General features: G+C 48.3%; 1 protein-coding gene across 10 annotated transcripts in view; it reads right to left on the bottom strand.

The window, feature by feature from the left end:
- Window positions 1-12,184, bottom strand: part of ST3GAL4 (ST3 beta-galactoside alpha-2,3-sialyltransferase 4) — a 167,440-nt gene that overhangs the window by 112,476 nt on the left and 42,780 nt on the right. For 2 of the 10 annotated variants that reach the window (XM_043500787.1, XM_043500786.1), the window contains exon 2: window positions 1,342-1,389. The exons of the other annotated variants lie outside the window; for them this stretch is intronic. The gene's annotated coding sequence lies outside the window, so the exon portion shown is untranslated. The remainder of the gene's footprint in view (window positions 1-1,341; window positions 1,390-12,184) is intronic. 10 annotated transcript variants of the gene reach the window in all.

The following is a 12,184-nucleotide window of genomic DNA, read 5'->3' as shown; positions in this document are numbered from 1 at the left end:
TAAATAGTTAGAAGTTTGGTTACCCTTTTTAGCATATGCAGAAGGGGAGGGCTCCCCAGCCAGCAAGCCAGAACCTTACTTGGATTCTTTGAATATTAACCTGATCCTGAATAAGTCATGTATGATATAGTATGTTAAATGTTTTATTGTAACTGTGCCTTATTAGCAGCTGCCTATTTTTTTTTTTTAAATCTCCTCCCTTGCCCTGGCTCCAGCCACATCATCCCCACCCCTAACACCTCCCGACTTCCTCCATTCCACTGCCTCAGGCTCCTGGCCTGCAACACCTTACACAGCTCTGCCTCTCTTCTCCTCCGGATGCCAGTTTCATCGCTTCTCACGTGCTCTCCCACACCGACCCTCATTCCCGGAACAGCCGCCCTGAGCCGTTCCGCAAAGCCACCTTCAGATCTGTCCTCCAGATCCAACTCTGCATTAACATCTTTGAGAGATCGGGCCATTCATGATGGCTCAGCTGAGGGCCAGGTGAGAAGAGTTGACGTATGCCATTGATAACCGTTCTTACAAGAAAATCTATATACTTATGTTACATTCAAAAATCTACATTCAAAGAACACAATCAGGCTTGCAAAAGTCAAGTCCTCAAAAGCTAGGAGAGATCAGAAGTGAGGCTGTCCATTATGACAGTCTTTAATTACACAATCACAGACAATTTTTCCAGATGACACCTGCCTCATTCAGTGCACAGGATGGACTCGCCCTGGGGATGAACCAAGGTTGTGCAGTGAAGGAAAATATTGTCTACAGGCCCCTTGTCTAATTTGTTGCAGAAGTTGGAAGGTGCGTAATGAATAAAACGGGGGTGGGGGGAGAGAAAGGACGGTCTCTTGGCTAAAGGAAAAATCCTGTGTGATGCTGCGCAAGTAACATGAACCAAAGTTTTCACAGGCCACCGCGTGGTCCTCGTCTGCTGGGGGCACAATGTGAGATGCCTGTGGTCTGAGCTGCAGACGTGCTGAGCACTCAGACCTGTGGTAGACAGGAGCTCTGCTCTGATGTGCTATAAAATGATAAGGACTCGCTTCTCACACTGGACACCCAAGATTAGATAACAATTGACAATTTTGGCTTCAATCTCTGGGTCTCAGCACCCATCTTTAAAATGCAGATAACACACCACTTTCCCTCTCAAAGGGTATTATTGAAGATAGTTCCGTACAAACATTGAACTGGCTTCAATTCATTAAGGAGAGCACCATGGAAAAGTCCATGAGGAAATTAATAATTCTGTACTCAAGGCAGGGTTTGGATGGTAGACAGTAAATAATGCATAGGGCCACACAGTGAATGAGGAGGATAAAAAGAAATATAAATAGCTACCCAGTCAGTGAGCACTGTCCATCCTGTTCAGTGAAGGAGGCAAAGGACCTGTGGAGCAGAAAAACAGTGTGCAATCATGTAATTAAAACCGATCACAATGCATACACACAACGGGGTCAAATTAAGGCCGCACAGACAACTTTTATTCTGGTATGTGACTTTTCAGAGATTGACTTTGCAACCTAAACATTCTTTTAGCATATTTTTTATTACATCCAAAAACTAAGCGAGACAGCCAAAATCTCTCTCTCAAAATTCAGCCCAAACATCAGTGCTGCCTAGTGACCAAAGCCCTGGGCTTTAAGTCTGGAGATTCGCAACTGCGCCACGGGCTTTCTGGGTGATCTTGCACAAGTCTCGTTATCACTGTGTGCCTCAGTTTCCCCATCTGTATTTCAGGGATAATGATGTTTACTTTCTTTGCAAAGCCCTCTGAGATCCATGGATAAGAGCTAGATATCATCAATCATCATCATCATCATCATCCTCAGAGAAGGTGTTGGATCAATGTATTCCACCCTGTTTAGGAATGAAAGCACAGACTAAGGCCTGGTCTACACTACGAAATTAGGTCAGTATAACTATATCACTCAGGGGTGTGAAAAACCCACACTTCTGAGTGATGCAGTTAAACCAACCTCACCCACCCCCCACACACCCCAGTATAGATAGCACTAGAATTTGACCTAGCCACTGCCTCTCAGGGAGGTGGAGTACCTATGCCGACTGGAGAACCTCTCCCACTGACATAGGTAGCTTCTTCAATGTAGCATTTGAAGAGTAGACAAGCCCTTAGTAGCTGAAGAACAAGACTAGGCAAAGCCATTTAGTCCCTGTACCTCACTCCCTTGCTCGTTTGTAAAATGGGGATAACACAAGCCTCCCATGGACAATTGTGGGGGCTTGAGTCATTCATGTCTGTAGCCACTCATGAAGGTGCTATACATGACAGATACTTCCCGTTTCCCTCTCCTCCTCCCCCATCACCAGCTAGATCAAGCTTTACATGTCTGGGGGCTCTACATGGAGGAATCAGGTTAAAAACACATCTGACATAAATGAGCCCCTTAAGTCAATGGAGCTACAAGCAGGCTGAATTTTGCCCATGAAGTTTGAATTTCCCTTATACACACCATGCCTGCACTTGGAGACCGAACAATACAGCTGCTGCTTGGGGGGGGGGGGGGGGAGCCTTTGTCTGCAGTGGGTAATGGGATTAGTCTACACTTATCAGCTCACAGCAGGTACAAGTGCTGCCCAGGGAAAGTCCTGGTTATAGACTCTATCTAGGAACCCCACCCCATTTCATACTCTGTGAGACAAAGCGTCAAGCTGCCCTCTTCTATGAGTGAGTAGCACCCACATGCCCTGTATGGTGAAAAGAAGCCACTCTAAAAGAGCATTCCCGGGCAACACGTGCCATGGATATCTCCAGCCTTAAAATAACCCCACCTGGATGCCTCAGCATTTCCTGCTAGGGTAGGAAGCAGAAATCTGCATCTGAAGAAGTGGGTTTTTTACCCACACAGCTTATGTCCAAATAAATCTGTTAGTCTTTAAGGTGCCACCGGACTCCTAGAAATTTCACCAAATAGCCCAGTCCCCTGTATTTCCAATCCAATTTTCACAGCAAAGCGGTTCAGGAAACACTACTTAACATTGCAAAGCTCCTTCCCCCCCCAGCATTCAAGGCAGCTCACAAACACGAGCTGATTTAGCTCTACAATCACTGCTGCAAGCTAGTGCAGCACTATGATCTTTGTTTTTAAAATGGGGAATCTGGCCTAAGTCCTTTCACTTCTGTGCCTCAAAGTAACACAGGGAGCCAGGTAAAGGAACCCCACTCTTCCATCTCTCCCTAGTCGTCTTCTCCCACTGCTGCATCATGCCACCTTAAGGCTTGAATTCAGCAGCATATCCCTTGAGGGTCTCCAGTCACAGCTGTATTCCGAGAACACCAGCCTGCATTGCCATACCCTGGCAAGAAACACATGGGCTATCGCACTGGCACTGAGCCGCTGGTCACCTGCACAGTTATGACCAGCAAGGAGGCTGTAGGGTAATGTAACCCCAACTCTAGCCATCCAGGATTAAAATGCATGATGGGAGGCAGGGGAACTCTAGGGGAAGGAAAGGTGGGGGTATTTGGGGTTCAGATCCTTGGCAGCATCTTGCCATAAAGTATTTGAGAGGAACCATCAGTCCCAAGAGAATTAGTCTTCAGGGGGACAGACACTGGAGCAACATCAGCCTGACTATTAGCACCACTCAACTCTGTTAAGTGAGACACACCCATCACACAGCCTGGAGAGATGGCAAAGACCTATTTGGACAGGCAGTGTGCTTTAGTTCTTCAGTGGACTGGGCATTTTCCAGGGCTTTGCCCAGCTAGGTTTTCAAGGCCCCAAAAGACAGGCCTTTCCCTCAGCAGCCTATGCCATAGTCTCATATTGTCCCTGTACAGTCAGCAGGCAGGGAAAACCACAACGTGGGACAAGGAGCATGTGCCGAGGGACCCACTAGTGCCGTAATGCCATAACCCTCCCTCTCCCCTGCCCCTCCGCACAGCAGACAGGGGGGATGGAGAGGGAGGAAAAACAAAACCTACAACAAAACCACAGAATGGGAATAATGTGAAGCCACCAGTTTTACGTAGCAAGCGCCCAGAGGAGCAGTCACCCAGGAACTCCTCTGCTCCGCTGACTCCCTCCCTCCTCCCCACAGACAGGGGAGCAGGGCCTGGGTGTGTGGGACATACAAACTTCTCCAAAGAGCAGCCAGGGGAAAGGGGGGGGGGGCACCACGGATTGGCAATGGGCTACCAACTCCAAGAAAACCCAGCCCAGGACTGGCTTTGTTCAGCGCCGGGCACAAGGGCAGCTTACTCCAGGACTCAGGCTCCTAATCACTGTTGACAAAGCTCTGGCTGGGATGATTTAGTTGAGGTTAGTCCTGCTTTGAGCAGGAGGCTGGACTAGATACCTCCTGAGGTCTCTTCCCACCCTAATCTTCTATGATTCTATGTTGCAATACATGTAATACTACTACTACTCTCTCCCACAGCAGGTCTCTGGCCTGAGACACAAATTAAGGGGGCTCAGGACACTGAAAGTACCAGAATTAGACCTCTGGGTCAGGCCCTGATATCCCCAGGACGTCCCCTCTGCAGTCCCATGGCATCCAGACGCATTAAAAAAAACCCACACAGATAAATCAGCCATTATTGGCAGCCCTGGCACAGAGCCAAGGAAGATACACAGAACTAGTGAAGGTGGGGGCGAGGGGGGGGGGCGCGTGACTGGCAACATCTAACTGCAGCAACCCTCACAATCTGGTGCCTGAAGCCATTTTACAGCGACGGCTAAAATAGAGTGACCAGATGTCCTGATTTTATAGGGACAGTCCCGATTTTTGGGTCTTTTTCTTACATTGGCTCCTATTACCCCCCCACCCGCTGTCCTGATTTTTCACGCTTTGCTGTCTAGTCACCCTATGCTAAAATCACACCGTGCCCAGCTCAGGGCAGGCCAGGGACAGAGAACTCTCCAGGGGAGATTCCTTGCACAGACCTTTGGCGTTGTGCTTCATGCCTCACAGCACCCGCTGCAGGGGAAGGAAACAGCGCAGCCTCAAGTCTCACTGCTGAAGAATACAGTCCCAGCCAGCATCTGGCCCTCCCTCAGCCATCGGCTGGATCGAGGCCCTGTCCTTTCCCAAGCAGTAACCACCAGGCAGGGAGAGAGGGGCCTGGAGTCCTGGGCAGGGAAACCCAGATGCACACGAAGCAAAAGCAGGAAATGCGACTGAATATAGCTCAGGGAAATAATCTCCTTACAACAGCCACAATTAACCGTTGTTTTATGAGCAGCTTAATTGTCCCTGCCTGGGCTTTAGGCTGTTAATTTTGGCTCTGAAAAAGGGAGAGAGATTTGTAGGCCAAGGCCCAAAACAAACTAAGAATTGGTGACATTTCACATAGAGAAGAGCAAAATAAAGTGGGTTGAAGGAAGCGGGATGAGAGTTCTACCAGGCTCCAGGAACCCAGCTCCACCACCGCTCTGACAAGGAGCAGACAGAGAGCTGTGGATAGAGAAATTTGTCGTCTACTGCATTACATGCAAAACGCAGCTGGTAACCACAGGGCCTGGACTGGATCCCCGCTCTGGAGGAGACACGACACCACTGACAGCGCACGTATTTCAGGCTGGTACATACATTCTCTGTGGCCTGTCGGGCTTTCAAGGGAACCCCAGGACTAGGGGAACCACACACTGCGTGCAAGATCAGGACCTGGAAGAGCTAAGCACTTCGTTCCAGGTCTTCAGTCAGCAAAAAATGTATATTGCGGGGTTCTGCTCGCAGACCATGAGAGAATGTAAGGGCAAACGCCCAGCTGCTGGAAATAGGAGTAGTTGCACTGAAGTCTGGCTAGCTTTGGTACTTACACAGCCCCATTACCATAGGGTTGCCAGTTGAAAAGGGACCCTGGCGGCTTCGGTCAGCACCGCTGACCAGGCTGTCAAAAGTCCGGTTGGCGGTGCAGGCAGGTTCCCTATCCGGCCCCATGCGACTCCTGGGAAGCTGCTGGCATCTCCCTCTGGCTCCTAGGTGGAGGGACAGCCATGGGGGCTCTGCCCGCTGCCCCTGCCCCCAGCGCCATCTCAGCAGCTCCCATTGGCCAGGAACTGTGGCCCCTCAATCTTTACTGTATTTAGCCTCACAACACCCCTGCAAGGTAGGTCCTGGCTATTAACCCCTTTTTACAGCTGGAGAACTCAGGCATGGAGAGACTAAGGGTATGTCTACACAGCAGCTAGACAACCGTGGGGCTGGCCTCCGCTAGCCAACTCAGGCTCGCGGGGCTGTTTCATTGCTGTGTAGACTGCTAGGCTCGGACTGGCGCCCAGGCTCTAGGACACTGCAGGGGGGGAGGGTCCCAGAGCTCAGGCTCCAGCCCAAGCCCCGAAGTCTACACAGGAATTAAACAGCCCGGCAGCACAAGCCCTGCAAGCCCGAGTCAGCTGGCATCAGCCAGACGCGGGTTTTTCTTTGCTGCATAGACATACTCTAAGTGGCTTGCCCAAGGTCACACAGAGAGTATGTGACAGAACCCAGGTCTCCTGAATGATCAGTTAGTGCCTTAGCCATTGGACCGACTTCCCTCTTTCGTAATTCATCTGAGCTATACCAGTTTATACTAGCTGGGGGTCTGAGTCACAGAGCTCACAGATAACAAGGAGCTTGCACATTAGGGATTAAAAGCCTCTGATTTGGATAACAGGTAACAGTAGCTGGAGACTACGCTCTAGGGAGTTTATACCCATAATATTTTAGTGGTGAACGAAGATTCCCACCATCTGATGCTCTGTTTGAGGTGTCTATGTCAAATGAGCTTAGGAGGGCTCCGTAGGAGAGTTGTGAAAAAATACGATATTTTTTTGCAGTTGTTTCTTTTTAAATTTCTGCAAAAGTTTTCATTTTCCGCTGAAAAACCAAATCATGAACATTTCTGGGTTTTGGCTTTAGGGGTTCCTTCCCCTCTCCCCAGTCTCACTCTTTTCTCCCCATCTTTTCCAGTGGCACAATGGAGAAAAGGGAGAAGAAAACACAAACACTTTTCAGGTTTATATATATATATATATATATATATAAAAAAACCACTTCGTTTTTCAGGGAAAAAACAGAAGGTTTCCTTTCTTCGGAAAGAGGCGGCATTATGTTGAAAAATATCTGAGTAAGGCACATCAAGCAGCTCTGGCACCTAGCGGCCGGGTATCCACGCCCTAGCTGGCAGGCTCAACAGGGAGGCCAAGTTATAAGGAGTAAACTCCCCCAGGTTGGAGGGCTCCATTAGGAGCTGCAGAAGTGGGTCAGGTGCACTGCAGCCGGGGGGGGAAGCTTGTCCTGCCACTGCCTAGGCTGTACCACTCCTCTGGCTACACAGAGGACTTTGGATCTTCAGTGCTTCTTTAGCCATGAATGACGCAAGCTGGCAGGCAGAGTTGTAGGAGAGAGATCTTTATTAGGAATGCCAAGAGGCCAGCATTACATGCGGAAGCTGTCCCAAAACCTGACCTTCTCTCTTCCCAGTTCCACTCACCACTCTACATCCAGGGCTTCTGAGCCCACGCACCGTGGCCAGCACAAATTCACTTAGAGGAACTGAGAAGCAGCCTGCAGTAGGGCCGTAACCCCAGTAGATGAGTTTCTCCAGAATACAGAAATCTGATTTACAGCCTGTAAACTCTGGGTGCCTTGCAAGTGACATTTGCACCAACAACACTCGTGTCGGGATGTGGCATAAAAAGATGAGAGTGAGGGAGAGAGATGGGAGGGTTGGAGAAGTAGGTTGGGCATTTGTGATAACGCATAGCCTTGCCAGGTCTCCAGTGTGCGAAGCTGCTCTGCAACTGGAGGTGACGTGAGAAGATGCTGCACACCCCCCTACCGCCTGCACCTTTCTCCCGAAGCCCAACATGTTTTCTCAGGTTCATCCTGCAGGAGGCACTCTTGTGCTTTGAGTTTTTCTTAAGGATCTAGTGGACCCTGCAACCTAACCCATAGTCACACAACTATGTGCATTCAACACAGCCAAAAAGCCTCATTTCACACCCCTCACCTTAGCACAGATAAAACAACACAGGATGCCTTGACTTCCTTGCAAGCAAGGCCAGTTCACAGCTCCAAAGGAAGGAGTATGTGAGCTAAAGGGCTCTGCTCCATGGATGAAATTTGCCAGCTGCACACAATGAACTTGAATGAAGATGATAAATCTTCTCAAGAGGTGGGGTGGAGGGGAGGAGCTTGCACAGATTAGAATCATGTGGGGTCTTTGCAGTCTAGAACTGGTGGAATGAGAAGTGAAACAGAGACTGACCCAAAGGGGGAAGCCAGTGAGTGTCTGGGGGGGGTGAGAGCTTGGGGGGGGGGAAGAGGCTGCTTCCTGGCCTAGCAATGCAGGAGAGGAGAACCTAAGCTAGGGTCTCTGTTGCCTTGTGCCTCCTGAACCAGAGGGACCATCTATTGAGTTCTCCTCCCCCACCAACAATACTTCTTTGTCCTCCCATATAACACCGCCTTTCCAGCGATCTCTACATAGAGAGATTTCAGAGTAGCACCCGTGTTAGTCTGTATTTGTAAAAAGAAAAGGAGTACTTGTGGAGACTAGAGACTAACAAATTTATTTGAGCATAAGCTTTCATGCATCCGATGAAGTGAGCTGTAGCTCACGAAAGCTTATGCTTAAATAAATTTGTTAGTCTCTAAGGTGCCACAAGTACTCCTTTTCTTTTTACATAGAGAGAGCGACTGGCCCAAGGTCACACAGCAGAGCAGTGGCAGGATCTGTGGCTCCCAATCCCTCTTGCTCTAGTCACTAGGTAGCACTTCCACCAGCTGCTGCCTGGACAGCGGAATGAACAGAACACAAGAAGCAGGCTCAGAGGGTATTTTCTTCTACAGGGACTGATGCCCCCGTGGCATCCAGAGAACAGGCACAGCACAGCTCATTTCCCCCACTCACTGCTCCCTAGTGCCATAAGTCATTGCCCTGGAGGGACCATCTGCAGGGGGAGAGGGGATTCAGATGCTATTTCCCCCTTGGCCTGGTGCCATGGACATTATGAACGAGACCAACACCAGCGGGAGAGCACGAAGAGCTGGGCAGGTGCCAGCAACATTCTGGCCTGAATGCATCCGATGAAGTGAGCTGTAGCTCACGAAAACTTACGCTCTAATAAATGTGTTAGTCTCTAAGGTGCCACAAGTCCTCCTGTTCTTTTTGCGAATACAGACTAACACGGCTGCTACTCTGAAATCGGTCATTCTGACCTTGTGCGCCATGGAGCTGGAGGGAGCAGCTGGCACAGAGGCTGCTGTAACCTTAGCCCCTCCCAAGTGCGCCGCAGGCAGGAAGCCCCATGGTCCGTTTGTCGGGCCAAGTAGATAGGGCACAGGGAAGGGAATCTCGCTGCATTCAGAGGGAGCCAAGAGAGCTCAGACACTCCATACTGCTAAGGTCAGGCCCCACATGACCGTACTGCCAGCCCTACGCATTGATAAATCATGAATCAAGGGTCCTCCCGCACAAACCTTAACATTGGCTTAAAAATCATGAGATTTTAAAGTGTATTTATACGTTTGAGAGTCTCCATTTGCCTGCTGCTTTTTGAGCCTTTGAGGGTCACATTTCTCAAGCTTTTCTCTGCAACCACAAGGGTTAGAGATTGTTTTCTTTTTCTTTTAAAAATCAAACTCACAATCACACGACTCCAGAAGCAGGAGCATTCTGAGAAAAAAAAAAAAGAAAAAAGCCATCAACTAGGGTGAAACTCACTCTCAAATTGTGAGAGCTGGCAACAATGAAATAAACACACACACGCAAAGCATCCTGGTTTTCCACATGATGACCATGTTCCAGGAAATTTTCAGGGCACCTGAGAAGTCCTGCTTTTCATTTCAAGCAACATTCGTTCAAGATGCGCTGCTATGCCTAATGAAAAGTTTTCTGTGCTTACTAGGAGCGAACAGTCCAATGCCATGATGGATCAGTAGGAGAACAATATTTGGAGAGAAGAGACTAAGCAAATGAACAAAGATTAGAGCTGGTTGGAAAATGGGCTTTTCCTCCATTGAAAATTTTGAGGTTTAGGGAGGAAAAAAAGCAATAACTAAAATATTCAATATTCAAGAAATGCCATCCCCGGCCTCATGGGAGTTGCCGTTCAAGTGTCACATTCTAATCTCCTCTAGAGTCTGGGCAGCCTGCTTGGATTACATCTCCCATGATGCACCACAGCCTACCCTCTAGGTGCATCCTGGGAAAAGAAGTCCAGCTGGGGAGCCCAGCCCACAGAAGAGAACGGAAGCATGAGGCATCTGAACTACAACTCCCATGAAGCACCACTGCAGTATTTCAGAAACTAAATATTTGGGGTTTGGGATGAAAACTGAGACTTTTTTGGCTTTCAGACATTCCATTTTTGACCCCCCCCCTCAAAAGTTCCCTTTAGAAAGCAGACGTTTGTCACAACAAAAATGCATTTAGTCAAAAATCAAATTTTCCATCAATAAAAGTTTTGATGGACAGTTTTCAGTCAGCTCTAGCGTAGGCACGGTCAAAGCTGTTCTTTTGCCAGGAGTCAATGCTGGAGACATTCAGTGTTTTATGCTGAATTCATTCAGAAAACTATTGGGAGGACAACTTGCACTTGGAACAGCTAGGCCTCCTGCCTGCCAGGTGTCACATGAATAATCTGTAGCAGAGCCGGGAACTAAATCCAGATCCCCTGGCTCCCGGTCCAGTGCCTTAACCACAAGACCCTCCTGTCTCACTACATAATAAGTGAAATTCCACTTTCCAACAGCCACTTAGCTGTTCCCATTGTGGCATTCAGAGGAGGACACTGTTCCACGGGTTAGGGCACTAGTCTACAAACTGGAAGATGCAGGTTCAGTTCCTTGTTCTGTCACTGACTCCCTGTATGACTTTAGACAAGTCACCAAGTCTCTCTGTTCCCCATCTGTACAATAGGGACAATAGCCCGGCCCTACCTCACAGGGATGTTGTGAAGATAAATACAGTAAAGATTATTTAAAATGCTATTAGGATGAGGGCTGTTGAGTTGACTGGGAATTCGGGAATTCCTCAACAAAACAGTTTGTCAGAAAAGGACTGATTTGTTGAAAACAGAACTTTTTGCAGTTTTGACAACACTTTCTTCAGCGAGGTTTCTCAAATCCAGTATGGAATTAAGGTCTAAACCAGGAGAGACCACCTCAGAATAGCCAATAGCCTGGTGGTTTGGGCATTCACGTGGGATATCCAGGTTCAGATCCCTTCTTTGCCCAATTTGCAGCAGGGACCTAACCTGGGTCTCCTATGTAGTAGGTGAGTAGCCCAACCACCAGGTTTTCTGGGGGTGAATCTGTCTCTCTCTTGCTCTCTCTCTCTCCTGATGCAAAACAGGAAATGTATCAAAATGTCAAATGTTGCAGGACCATAACATAGTTTCCTGCCTAAGTGTACATAAAAGCGTACAATAGATTCTAGGCCCTAGACTCTTCATGTTATTTTCCCATTCTCGCTGGTGTAATACCCATCCCCACCCAATTAGATCATACCAAAGCTTCAAAGCACATGTGTCTCAATCTCCAGTCTCCTCCTCACCCCCAAACCAACCTCTGCATAGGCTGTTAATAGCTTATTCTCATTTATGTGAAATAAGAGACAGAGTAACAACCCCTGCTGATTACATGCGTGAGAACTTTCGCAACGAATCAATTTCACAGCATGTCACCGCATTAATTCTGTTGTGATGGCTAGCACAGGCCACTTGGGAGGTCAGCATGTGAAATGGTGACAGGGCTGTACAGTGCAGTGGAGTGATTTGTGAGATACGGGGGTAGAGCAGGCCAATAGACTGAGACACCCCTAAAGACAGGTCCAGGCTCCCTCTATGCCTCAGTTTCTCCACACAGATAATATTTGCCTTCCACACGTACTATTGAGCGGCTTAATTCCTGCTCCTTATGAAGCACTTTCAGATCTTTTCAAGGAAGCAGACAGGAGAAGTTTTTTTATTTTATTATTTTATTAGTTATTTTAACCCGCAAACCGATTCAGTTTATTGGTGCTAAATACTCAGACAGCAGATTGCTGAATCCAAGGTGGTCCCTGCAGAGCTGCATCCTAAACAGATTTTGGAAGCACAGACCTAAGAGTACAGTGTTCGGATCTAGCCACGCCCTTCGCAAAGATATTAAGGGATCTTATATTTGTACAAACACGGAATGGCACATGGCAGCCAGAGAAGTTGGGTAGTTCTTACTGGCCACACTGATT

The sequence above is a fragment of the Dermochelys coriacea genome, chromosome 22 (genome assembly GCF_009764565.3).
Source record: "Dermochelys coriacea isolate rDerCor1 chromosome 22, rDerCor1.pri.v4, whole genome shotgun sequence".
NCBI classification, from domain to species: domain Eukaryota; kingdom Metazoa; phylum Chordata; order Testudines; family Dermochelyidae; genus Dermochelys; species Dermochelys coriacea.
Note: the sequence above shows the minus strand (reverse complement) of the source record. Positions and strands in the feature narration are given on the sequence as shown.